General features: G+C 34.8%; 1 protein-coding gene and 1 pseudogene across 2 annotated transcripts in view; one reads left to right on the top strand and one right to left on the bottom strand.

Annotated features, from left to right (window-relative positions):
- Positions 1-13,455, bottom strand: part of LOC309855244 (A disintegrin and metallopeptidase domain 3-like) — a 128,654-nt gene that overhangs the window by 12,362 nt on the left and 102,837 nt on the right. The window lies entirely within an intron of this gene.
- Positions 2,458-2,852, top strand: LOC309855298 (programmed cell death protein 6 pseudogene; annotated as a pseudogene). Its single transcript has one exon. The product of its transcript is annotated as a programmed cell death protein 6 pseudogene (transcript).

The following is a 13,455-nucleotide window of genomic DNA, read 5'->3' as shown; positions in this document are numbered from 1 at the left end:
AGCCCACCCCCTGGCAAGGGGTGGTGCAATTCCCCCAGGCAAAGGTACCTGAGAATCAGTGCAACAGGTCCCTCTCCCAGAGGACCAACAGTAACATCCAGCTAATACCAAGTTTACTGATCATAGAGAAATGCAAAATGTCAGCTCCTGGAGAAAACAGTATATAGCACTAATGTTTTTTCCTTACTATTCTTTAGTCCTTCAGTTTTATTTACTTTTTCTCTTTCAGCTCTTTTCTTATTTTATCAATCCTTTTAAAAAATCTTTTTAATGAAACAAGATGGGATTGAGAGGGAGATAAACCATAAGAGATTCTTAATCTCACAAAACAGAGGGTTGCTGGGGGAGGAGAGGTAGGGAGAGGGTGGTTGGGTTAGGGACGTTGGGGAAGGTATGTGATATGGTGAATGCTGTGAAATGTGTAAGCCTGATGATTCACAGACCTGTACTCTTGAGGCAAATAATACATTATATGTTAATAAATATCATTTTTTTAAAATGAAAAAAAATCTTAAAATTTTTATTGTTACATTTATGTTATATGTATGTTTTTAACTTTTTGGTTTCCTTTCATTGTATTCAATTATATTTTTGTATATATATAACTTCTTTCTTTCTGTGGGATCAATTTCTTCTAACAAACAGACAAAAATATATCTAGGATCTAGTTTATTTTTGTGTTCTATTCTACTTCTTGATTGATTTTTTTATCATTTTTTTCCCCTATTTTCTTCTCATATGTTTAGTGTGTATTTTAGTGTGTTTAGTGTGTATTTTAGTTTGTTTTGCTATTTTTCTATTTTGAATTTTCTCTCTCATTCATCTAATCTTTTCTGGACATAATGGCAAGACAGAAAAACTCACCCCAAAATAAAGAACAGGAGGGAGTACTCACTGGCAGGGATTCAATCAATATGGATATAAGAAGAATGACATACTGAGAATTCAAAACAATGACTATAGATACTATCTGGACTTGAAAAAAGCAGAGAAGACACTGGAGAATCCCTTATTGAGAAACCAAAAAAATAAAATAAAATAAAATAAACAACAAAAGAAACCTCTAATATCTAAAAAGGCCAAAATAAAAAAAGAGTTCTGAGAGGTGATAAAAACTGAAGGCTCTAACTGCTATATGAGGCAGAGGAGTCAGTAATATAGAAGACAAAATGATGGAGAATGAGGAAACTGAGAAAAAGAGACAAACAACTACCTAATCAGAAAGGGAGGATTCAAGAGATCAGCAATCCCATAAAACAAAACAGTATTAGAATAATTGGAGTCACAGAGGAAGAGGAAAGGGGTAGAGTGGTAGAAGGTATATTGCAGCAAATTATAGCTGAGAACTCTAATATGGGGAAAGAAGGAAGTATTCAAGTCCAGAAAACACAGAGAATACCTCTCAAAATCAATAAAAAATAAGTTAATGGCTTGACTTATATTATATTATATTATTATAGTGAAGCTTGCAAATTTCAGAGATAAAGAGAAATCTTAAAAGCAGATCAGGACAAGAGGTCCTTAACCTACAGAGGTCAAAACATAAGACTGGCAGCAGCCCTATCCACAGAGACCGGCAGGCCAGAAAGAACCAGCATTTATTCAAGGTGCTAAATGAAGAAAATATGGAGCCAAGAATCTGGCAAGGTGTCATCTTGAAGAGAAGGAAAGGAGCATCCAGGACAAACAGAAACTAAAAGAACTTGTGATCACTAAAGCAACCCTCCAAGAAATATTAAAGGGGATCTTTTGAGCAAAGAGGAAGCCCAAAACTAACATAGACCAGAAAGAAACAGGGACAGTGACCTTTAGATTTACAGAAACAGTGACCTTTATAAATAATGCAATGACATTAAATTCATTTCTTTCAATAGTTACTCTGAATATAAATGGACTAAATGCTCCGATTAAAAGACACAGGCATCAGATTAGACAAAGATCCCATCCTATATATCTGTCTATAAGAAATTCATTTTAGACCCAAAGACACCTCCAGATTGAAAGTGAGAGAGTGGAGAACTATTTATCATGCTAAGTAGAAAGTAGAGGTAGCTGTCTTTATATCACACAAAGTAGATTTTAGACCAAAGACTGTAATAAGAAATGAGGAAGGACACTGTATCATAACAAAATGGCCTATTCAAAAAGAGGATCTAAAAACTGTAAATATTTTTGTCCCTAACATTGGAGAAGCCAATTACACAAAGCAATTGATAACAAAATTAAAGAAACACATTGAAAATAATACAATAATAAAATATAGGAGAATTTGGTGGAAGTGGAGCTGCCCTGGGCCTCTGCAATCCAGTGGTCCCCTAGGCCTATGGCTGCCTACTCCTACCTGCTAGCCCCAACCAGCTCCCACCGTCTTGGCTGAAGGCAAGGCACTGCTGGACCAAAGCTTCTTGTGGAATGTTTTCTGGAAGCATATGGACTCCATTTAATCCAGTAACTATCATGTCAATTGTATCTAAGTTTGACCAAGAGAACAAGGCTGGCATGGTCAATGAGTTCACTGGCATGTGGAAGTACATCACAGACTGGCAGAATGTATTCTGTACTTATGACATGGATAACTCTGGGATGACCAACAAGAACTAACTCAAACAAGCTCAAGAACTAGCTCAGACAAAGCTGGTTTTGGGTACCAGCTCTCTGACCAGTTTCACAACATCTTCATTTGCAAGTTTGAACAACAATGACGGGGGTAGATCACATTTGACAATTTCATCCAGGGCTGTGTCATCTTGCAGAGGTTGACCATTACATTCAGGTGCTATGATATGGATCAGAACATCTGGATTCAGGCGTCCTATGAACAGTATCTGTCCACGGTCTTCAGTGTCATATAACACTGACCTTTGCAAATCAACATGACTTAAAGAAGGAAGACGAAAAATGCCAAATATCCCTTTAAAGAAATGGGACACAGCTGCAACTAGATACTGTTTTTCTTCCTTAAGATTTTATATAATTAACATTTGGGGACCTATTACTATGTTCCTAAACTAGATTTTTGCAACTGTAACAATAGTTATAATCATTATTCACATAGAGACATTTGATTTGAAACTGTTCAATTGTATCATGAGTTAAGATATAATAATGTTTCAGGTATCCTGCATGACAAAAATTCATCATGTGCATTTCTAGATAGCTCCAATTCCATAGTGGAAATACTTTTATTAGCCAGTAGAAGTTTAAAAATAATACAGAACTTGCACAGAGGCTTTTATGTTCCTTACATTTTTAAAGTGGAGTTTATTTATTTGTTTGAATATGCAACATAAGCAATAAAGCAAATGGGTCCCTAACCCTTCCCCAAAAAGTGTAGGAGAATATAACACTCCACTCATAGCAATGTATAGACCATCTAAGCAGAAGATTAACAAGGAAATAAGGGCTTTGAATGACATAGTGGACCAGATGGACTTACAGATATACATTAGGATGAACTATTAAAGCAATAGGACACATTCTTCTCAAATGCAAATGGAACATTCTCCAGAATATCACATACTAGGTCACAAATCAGGTATCAACTAACACCAAAAGACTGGGACTATTCCCTGCATATTTTCAAACAATGTTGCTTTATAACTTGAACCTAATCACAATAGAAAATTTGGAAGCAAAACAAATATGTGGAGGTTAAAAATCATCCCATTGAAGAATGAATAGGTCAACCAGGAAATTAGAGAATTAAAAAAAAATGGAGAAAATGAAAATGAAAACCAGACAGTTTAGAACATTTGGAATGTAGCAAAGGCAGTCCTTGGAGAGAGTATATGGCTATACAGGCCTATCTCAGGAAATAAGAAAAGTCTCAAATACACAACCTAACCCTATTGCTCAGTAAGATGGGAAAAGAACAGCAAATAAAATCTAAATCCAGCAGGAGAAGAGAAATAACAAGGATTAGAGCAGAAATCCATAATATAGAAATCAGAAAAATAGTAGAACAGATCAACAAAATGAGGAGCTGGTTCATTGAAAAAATTAATAAGATTAATAAAAACCAGACAGATTATCAAAAAGAAAGGAGAAATGTCCCAAATAAATAAAATTATGAATGAAAGAGGACAGAGCACAACAAACACTGAAGAAATACAACAACTTATGAGAATATTATGAGAAATTAAAACTAATAAGTTAGACAATGTGGAAGAAATGGATGCATTCCTAGAAACATATAATCTACCAAAACTGAAGCAGGGAAAACAAACAAACAAACAAACAAACCTGAACAGACCCATAATCAACAAAGAAATTGAATTAGTAATCAAAAACCTCCCAAAAAAACAAGAGTCCAGGACCAGGTAATCTCCCAGTAGAATTCTATAAAACATATTTTAAAAAATAAAGAAAAATTAATACCTATTCTTCTGAAACTCTTTCAAAAAATAGAAATGTAAAAAAAGAACTTCCAAACTCATTCTATGAGGCCAGCATTATCTTTTTTTTTATTAATTTTTTATTTTTTATAAACATATATTTTTTCCCCAGGGGTACAGGTCCATTATCTTGATCTCAAAACCAGACAAAGGCCCCATGAGAAAAGAAAATTGCAGACCGATATCCTGATGAAAAGGGGTGAAAAAATCTCAACAAGATACTAGTCAATAGGATCCAACAGTACATTTAGAAGCATTATTCAGCATAACCAGATGGGATTTATTCCTGGGATGGAAGGATGGTTCAACATCCACAAACCAACAATGTGAGGCATCACATTAGTAAGAAAGGACAGAAACCATATAATCCTCTCAATAAATGCAGAAAAAGCATTTGACAAAATATACATCTTTTTCTTGATTAAAAAAATACTCTCCACAGTGTAGGGATAAAGGGAACATACCTCCATAACATAAATGACATATACAAAAAACCCAACACCAAAGATGAATCTGAATGGGGAAAATCGGACAGCTTTTCCCCTAAGGTCAGGAATAGGACAGGGATGCCCACTCTCACCACTGCTGTATAACACAGTACTGGAAGTCCTAGTGTTGACAACCAGTCAACAAAAAGAAGTAAAAGGCAACCCAAGCAAGAAAGAAGAAGTCAAACTTTTCCTCTTTACAGATGATGTGATACTCTACATAGAAAATCCAGAAGACTCAGCAAAAAATTGCTAGAAATGATATAGGAATTCAGCAACATGACAGAATATAAAAATCAATGCACAGAAATCAGTTGCATTTCTGCACACTAACAATGAGACAGAAAAATAGAGAAATTAAGGAGTTGATCCCATTTACAACTGCAGCAAAATCCTTAAGATACTTAGGAATAAACCTAACCAAAGAGGTAAAGGATCTGTACTCTAAAAACTGTAGAACACTCATGAAAGAAATTGAGGAAGACACAAGAAATGGAAAAGCATTCTGAGCTCAAGGATTGGAAGAAAAAGATATTGTTAAATGTCTGTGCTACCTAAAGCAATCTATATTTTTAAAGCAATCCTTATCCAAATATGATCAACATTTTTCACAGAGCTGGAACAAATCATCTTAACATTTGTATGGAAACAGTAAAAACCCAAAATAGCCAAAGGAACGTTGAAAAAGAAATACAGAGCTGGTGGAATCACAATTCTGGACTTCAAGTTCTATTACAAAACTGTTACCATCAAGACAGTATATTACTGGCACAAAAACAGACACATAGACCAATGGAACAGAATAGAGAACCCATAAATGGACCCTTTCAACTCTATGGTCAACTAATCTTTGACAAAGCAGGGAAAAATATCCAATGAAAAAAAGCTGCTGCAGAAACTCCATAAAAAAACAGTATAGACGTTCCTGAAAAAAATGAAAAATAGAGCTACCTTATGACCCAGGAATTGCAGTACTGGGTCTTTATCCAAAGAATACAAACATAGTTATTTGAAGGGGTGCCTGCATTCCAATCTTTATAGCAACAATGTCCACAATAGCCAGAACATGGAAAGGGTCCTAATGTCTATAGACAGATGAATGGATAAAGAAGATGTGGTATACATACACAATGGAATATTACTCTGCCATCAAAAAATGAAATCTTACCATTCACAACAACATGGCTAGAGCTAGAGAGTATTGTGCTAAGTGAAATAAGTCAATCAGAGAAAGACAAATTGTCGTATGATTTCACTCACATGTGGGATTAAGAAACAAAACAGATGATCACATCTGGAAGGGAGGGAAAAATAAAATACAAAATCAGAGAGGAGGCAAACCAGAAGACTCTTAACTCTAGGAAACAAATGTCACTAGAAGGGGCAGTGGGGTAACTTGGTGATGGATATTAATGAGGGCACCTGTTGTAATGAGTCCTGGGTGTAATATACAAATGATGGATCACTGAACTGTACCTCTGAAACAAGTAATATGTTAAATGTTAATTAATTTCATTTAAATAAAATAAATAAATAAATAAACACTTAAAAGCCCATGTACAATATCTGGTGAAAAGTACAAAATTCTGATGCAGGAAATCATACAAATTCTAAATAAATTAAGTGACATACCATATTCATAGATTAGAAGGTTCAATAATATACAGTAGAGGTGTGAAATCTTCCTAAATTATTCCACGGTTTTAGCATAGTTTATATAAAGATAATAGCAAAATTTTTTAAACAAAAATAAACTTATTCTAAAGTGCATGCGGAAGGATATGCTAGGATAGCAAAAACAATTTTGAAAAAGAAGAATAAATTGGGATGAATCAATCTTCCTAATGTCAATGATTACCATACAGTTACAGTAATCAAAACAGCATAGAAATGGTGGAGAGAATGACACACAGATCAATGGAACAGAATAGAGAAGTGAGAAATACACCAATACAGAAATGTCCAATTACTTATTGACAAAGGGGCAGAAACATTTCAAAGAATGAGAGATATCTTTTTCAAAGTATTATGGTGGAACATTTGAAGTGACATTAGTCAAAAATTTAATCTCCCACCCTTTACAAAAAGTGACACAAAATGGATTATGTATTTATGTGTAAAACACAAAACCACACCTTTTAGAGATATCATGATAGAAAATCTTCAAAACTTAAGGTTGACAGAGTTCATACACTTGATACAGAAAGCATGATCCAAAAAGGAAAAGGAGTAAACTTTATCAGAAAAAGAATTTAAAGGAAGTTGGGTTCTGAGATAAAACCATTTATATAAATGGAAAAAAATGTGTTTAAATCACATATCCAAAAACATATATATCTAGGAAACAAACAAAAGAAAAACTCTGACAATTCAACACTTAAAAATTCTAATTAGAAAGTGGGCAAAGATTTTCAACAGATGAATGGATAAAGAAGATGTGGTCCATACATACAATGGAATATTACTCAGCCATCATAAAGGATTTGCATCAATATGGATGGAACTGGAGGAGATTTTGTTAAGTGAAATAAGTCAAGCAGAGAAAGTCAATTATCATATAGTTTCACTTATTTGTGGAACATAAGGGATAGCATGGAGAAAGAAGGGGAAAATGAAGAGGGGAGCAGAGTGGGAAACAAACTGTGAGTGACTATGGACTCCAGGAAACTAACTGAGGGTTTTAGAATGCAGGGGCATCAGGGGATGGGTTAACCCAGTGACTGGGTATTAAGGATGGCACATATTGTATGGAACACTAAGTATTATACACAAACAATGAATCATGGGACATATAAAAAACTAATGATGTACTGTATGGTGACTAACATAACAAAATAAAAAAAAGTAAATAAATAAATATAAAAAGCAGGTATAAGAAAAATAAGAAAATGGACAAAGATGTGAACAGATTTTACAGTGAAGAGAATATACAGATGCCAAATAAACATGTTTAAGATATTCAACATCATTATCCATTAGGGAAATATAAATTAAATCCACAATTAAATATTAATACACACCTAATAGAATGACTGGGAAAAAAGCATTATCATCAAATGTTAGTAAGAATGCCAAAACACTGGGACGCCTGGGTGGCTCAGTTGGTTAAGCAGCTGCCTTCGGCTCAGGTCATGATCCCAGCGTCCTGGGATCGAGTCCCACATCGGGCTCCTTGCTCCGCAGGGAGCCTGCTTCTCCCTCTGACTCTTCCTTCCACTCTGTCTGCCTGTGCTCACTCTCACTCACTCTCTCTCTCTCTGACAAATAAATAAAAATTAAAAAAAAAAAAAAAAGAATGCCAAAACACTGGGTCATTCATATAGTATTGGTGGGAATGCCAAATGTTACAGTCACTCTGAAAAATAGTTTGGTAGTTACTTTTAAAATATAAATGGGTTCCCATTGACCCCCCAATTGCACTCTTGGGGATGTTTCTTGGGGAATTAAAATTTTACATTCATGCAGAGTTTTCTACACAATTGTTCACTGCAGAACTCTCCACAATACCTAAAAATTGGCAAAACACCCAAATGTCCATCAATAGTTTTGATACATCCACACAAAGGAATACTAGTCATCAATAAAAAGAAATGAAGTACTTATCCATGCAAGGAATTTCAATACAGTTGGTAGAAATTATGGAAAAGAAAAAAGTGAATCTCCAAGAGATACAAACTGTATGATTCCATATATATAACACTCATGAAATAACATAATTAGAGGCAAATAGTAGTGATTGCCAAGAGTTAGAAATGGCAGATAAGGGGATCAGTAAGGCTATATAAAAGGGTGATATTAGGAGCCATATAGTGATAATACACTACGGTATCTTGATTGTGGTGGTGGTTACATAAATTTGAACATGTAAAACTGCATGAAACTAAATACAAACACACACACATATGTGCTTATACACATATACACAAATTAGTGCATGTATACTGTTGAAATCTGAATATGGTCCATGCATTTTAATAATGCCTATTTCCTGGTTTTACTACTGTGCTATAGTAATAAAACATGTTAACATTTTATTTATTTTATTTTAACACTTTAATATTTTATTTTAACACTGACAGAATCTGAGTAAGGGATATACAGGTCTTCCATCTGCATTTCTTTGCAACTCTTTGTGATCTACATTTACTTCAAGATAAAAAGTTAAATAAAAATCACAAGGAGATATCATTAGACATCTTCAACTGGCAAAAAAAAAAAATCAAATAAAACAGAACAAAAATGACAGTACGCTTGTGAAGTATGGAGCATCTGTGCAGAGAAACTGGGACTCTTGTAGATGAATGGGAAGGAGTACTAGCATAGTCACCTTAGCAATAGTTTGGCTATTTCTTATAAAATTATATTGTATCCCTAGGTATTTATCAACCAAAAGAGAGAACTTACATATACAAAAAAGCCTATATGCATATGTTTCATTAACTGGTGAATGGATAAAGATGTGATATATAAATAAATAAATAAATAAATAAATATTTATACATATCTATATATCGATATAGTGGAATATTAGTTATTAAAAAGAATGAAATCTTGCCATTTACAGCAATGTGGAAGGAGCTAGAATGCATTATGCTAAGTGAAGTAAGTCAACCAGAGAAAGACAAATAACATATGATTTTACTCGTGCACGGAGCTTAAGAAACAAAATAGATACATATATGGGAAGATAGGAAAAAAGGAAAAAGGGAAATAAACCATAAGCAACTCCTAAGGATAGAAAACAAAGTGTTGATGGAGAGAGATGGTGGGGGATGGACCAGGTGGGTGATCGTCATTAAAGAGAGCACTTGTAATAAGCACGGGGTATTGCATGTTAGTGATGAATTACTGGATTTTTTTTTTTAAAGATTTATTTATTTGAGAAAGAGAGGGTATGAGAGAGGGGCATAGGGAGAAAGAGACTTAAGCAGTCTTTGCATAGAGCATGGAGCCTGGACACAGGACTCTATCTCACAACCTTGAGATCACAAACGCAGCAGAAACCAAGAGTCAGGCACTCAACTGACTGTGCCACCCAGGTACCCCAAATTACTGAATTCTACTCCTGAAACCAATATTGCACTGTATGTTAACTTACTAAAATTTAAATAAAACACTTTTTTAAAAAGCCTACTTAACAATAAAAGAATGAATTATTTAGCAGCACCTAGCTGGCTTAGTAGGTAGAACACATGACCTATTAAAACATGGCAACAGGAGTGGGTCTCAAATTCTTATGTATTATATATGACATTCTGGAAAAGACAAATATATAGGAACAAGAACAGGTAATTGGTTGCCAGGAATTGGCAGTGGGGGATGAATATGAAGGGGGCAGCCAGAGGGAAATTTTGAGGTGATAGATCTATTGTGTATCATGACTGGCAGTGGGAACAAGTATTTTTTCAATACTCATTGAGTTCTATACCACAGAGTGAATGTCACTGTGTATCATTTTTTTAAATGCAAACACATTCAATAAAAAAATATTTAAAAGGAGACAACAGCTAAAAGGTTTCTTAAAATTTCCCCAAACACAGTAAGCTATAGACTCAAGAATCACAGTCAATGCAAGCAGGATAAATTAAAAAAGAAATGTGTCCTGATAAATGTCAGCCAAACTGCAGAAAATCATATAAACATATGAAATATAAACATATAAAATAAAAACATATAAAATTTATGAAATTCAAAGAATAAAGGAAACATTATATTATTGGGATGAATAGAATAATAAGAATGACATTATATTCTCATCAGAAAATGAAAGCTTAGATACACCTAGATTATATCCTTGAATGGCTGAAAGAAAAATTTCTTAATATAGCGTTCTAATTCCAGTGAAAATATTCTTCACAAATTAATACATTTTTATAAAAAACATTTTAAAAACAAAAGCTGAGACAACTGCTCATCACAAGGTAAAACAAAAAGAAGTACAAAAGGAAGTTTTTCAGATAGAAAGAAAATGCCCACATGGAATTTGAATATGCTTGAAGAATTGAAAAGTCCTTGGAAACAGTAAATGGGTAAGTGTAAATATTTATATTAAAAAACTTTAAAATTCCATTGCCTATTTAAGGCAAATCTAATAATGTACTATCAGATTTACAACAATAAAAATATAATATAAAGTAAAAATACAAATGATGTAAAGACATTAATGAAATTATACCATTAAGATTTATAAATTGTGAAGTTTAGAAAAAAACAAGTATGTTATATTTGTTCATGAATGTTTATCAAATAAAATTTTAAAATTGTACCATCTACTATCCATATGCAATGGATATGGAAGATCTGATTACTTTTCCCTTTTGAAAAGGGAAACTTAAAAGATGCAACTTGGAGGGGGGTGGAGCAAGATGGTGGAGGAGTAGAAGACCTAAATATCCTCAGGTCTCAGGAGTTCAGTTCAGCTAGATGGTTATCAAACCATTCTGAACACCTACGAACTCAACAGGAAATCAAAAAAGAAGAGCACCAATTCTAGGAATAGAAAAGCAACCAGTTTCTGGAGGGCAGGATATGCAGAGAAGGGAATTCAAGGAGATATACAGGAAGATAGACCACGGGGGGAGGGGCTGGCTCCTGACTAGTGGTAGAGCAATGGAGCCAAAATCAGAACTTTTAGAAGTCTTCTCCACTGAGGGACATTGCTCCATAGGTTAAGTGGGAAATGGAGCCCTTGTGGGGACAGTGTGATCTCAGCAACCATGGGGTCACAAAAAGAGCAAGGGTATCTGAATGTGACAGAGTTGTCAAGTATCAGTGCAGGGAAGCTGACTGCAGAGACCAGAGCTGAGGAGGGGTCTCTCAGCTTGGGCTTACCAAAAGCTATGATCCGAGGCACAGTGAGGCCACTACTCTTCAAGCAGGGACCCCATAAGTGGCAGACCCAGGGAGAAGACCTGCTCCTTCCTCCTCCAGGAAAAGTGGCATGGGACCATGCTACAGGAATCTGCTAGGTTTGGAGACTCCAACTGGGGCCGTGCACCAGAGATAGAAATGCTTGGTCACAGGCCAAGTGAGCATGCAGTGTGGCCAGAGACCAGGGAGACAGCAGCGATTGACTGCTTTTCTCTGAGAGTGCACTGAGGAGGGGGCCCTTGTGCTCTCAGCTTCTACAGGGCCGGAGATTGAGAGGCCACCATTTTTATTTCTGTTCTCCAAAGCTGTATGGAAAGTGTTTAAAGAACAAAAGTGACCAGGAGCAAACCCAAGCAGATGACCTAGTCTGGCCCTTGGCAAGGATGGAGCTATTCCACCTTGGTCAGAGACATTTGAGAATCACTTCAACAGACCCCTCCTCCAGAAGATTAGCAAGCACATCTAGCTAAGACCAAGTTCACCAATCAATGAGAACTACAGAATTCCAGAGCTAAAGGAATGCAACATATAGAATTTATGGCTTTTTCCCCATGATTCTTTAGTCTTTCAAAGTTAAAATTTTTTAATTTTATTTTTTTCTTATTCCATTTTTTAAAAAAATTTTCCTCTTTCTTATTTTAATCTTTTTAAACAATTTTATCAATAATTTTTTTAAAGATTTTTATTTATTTGACAGAGATCACAGGTAGGCAGAGAGGCAGGCAGAGAGAGAGGAGGAAGCAGGCTCCCTGCTGAGCAGAGAGCCTGATGTGGGACTTGATCCCAGGACCCTGGGATCATGACCTGAGCCGAAGGCAGAGGCTTTAACCCACTGAGCCACCCAGGTGCCCTATCAATAATTTTTTAAAAATCTTTTTAAATTTTCATTTATAGTCATATTCTATCACTTTGTTGGTATTTAGCTTTAATTTTTTTTATACACAGGTAGGTTTTTCTTTCCTTAAAATTTTGGGATACAGTTTCTCCTAACAGATCAAAATATACCCTAAATCTAGTGCATGGCTTTGTTCTAGTCTCCTTCTTTCTTTTTTTTTTCTTTCTTTTTTAAACTTCTTATCAATTCCTTTGTCAGAATCTTTTTAAATTTTCATCTTTACAGTCACATTCCATCCCTTCATCATGTTTATCCTTATTTTTATGTAAATATGTTTTTCTTTCTTTAAAATTTAAAATTTTGTGAGGCAGTTTCTTCTAAAAGACCAAAATACACCCCAAATGAAGTGTGTGCTTCTCTATTCACCAGTCTCTATACACACACACATACACACACACACACACACACACACACACACACACATCATATAAATTATAATATGCATATATGTATATTTCTTTTTTCTCCTTTCTTCTCCCCTGCTCCAGTTTTTGGGTCTCGTCCAATTTAGTTAATGTATATTTTCTTGGGGTTCTTGCTACCTGTTTAGTATGTTGTTTTATTATTCATTTATTCTTATCTGGATAAAATGACAAGGGGGAAAAACTCACCTTAAAAAAAAAAAAAGGAGGCAGTATTGAAGGCTAGGGACCAAATCAATACAGACATTACTAAGATGTCAGAACTACAGTTCAGAATGACAATTATCAAGGTGCTAGCTCTGCTCAAAAAGAGCAAGAAAAATCCCTTTCTGGAGAAATAAAATTCCTTTCTGGAGACAAAAAAGAACTAAAATCTAACAAAGTTG

This window comes from Mustela nivalis (assembly GCF_964662115.1).
Source record: "Mustela nivalis genome assembly, chromosome: 20".
Lineage (NCBI taxonomy): Eukaryota > Metazoa > Chordata > Mammalia > Carnivora > Mustelidae > Mustela > Mustela nivalis.
This window is presented reverse-complemented; position numbering and strand designations above follow the sequence as displayed.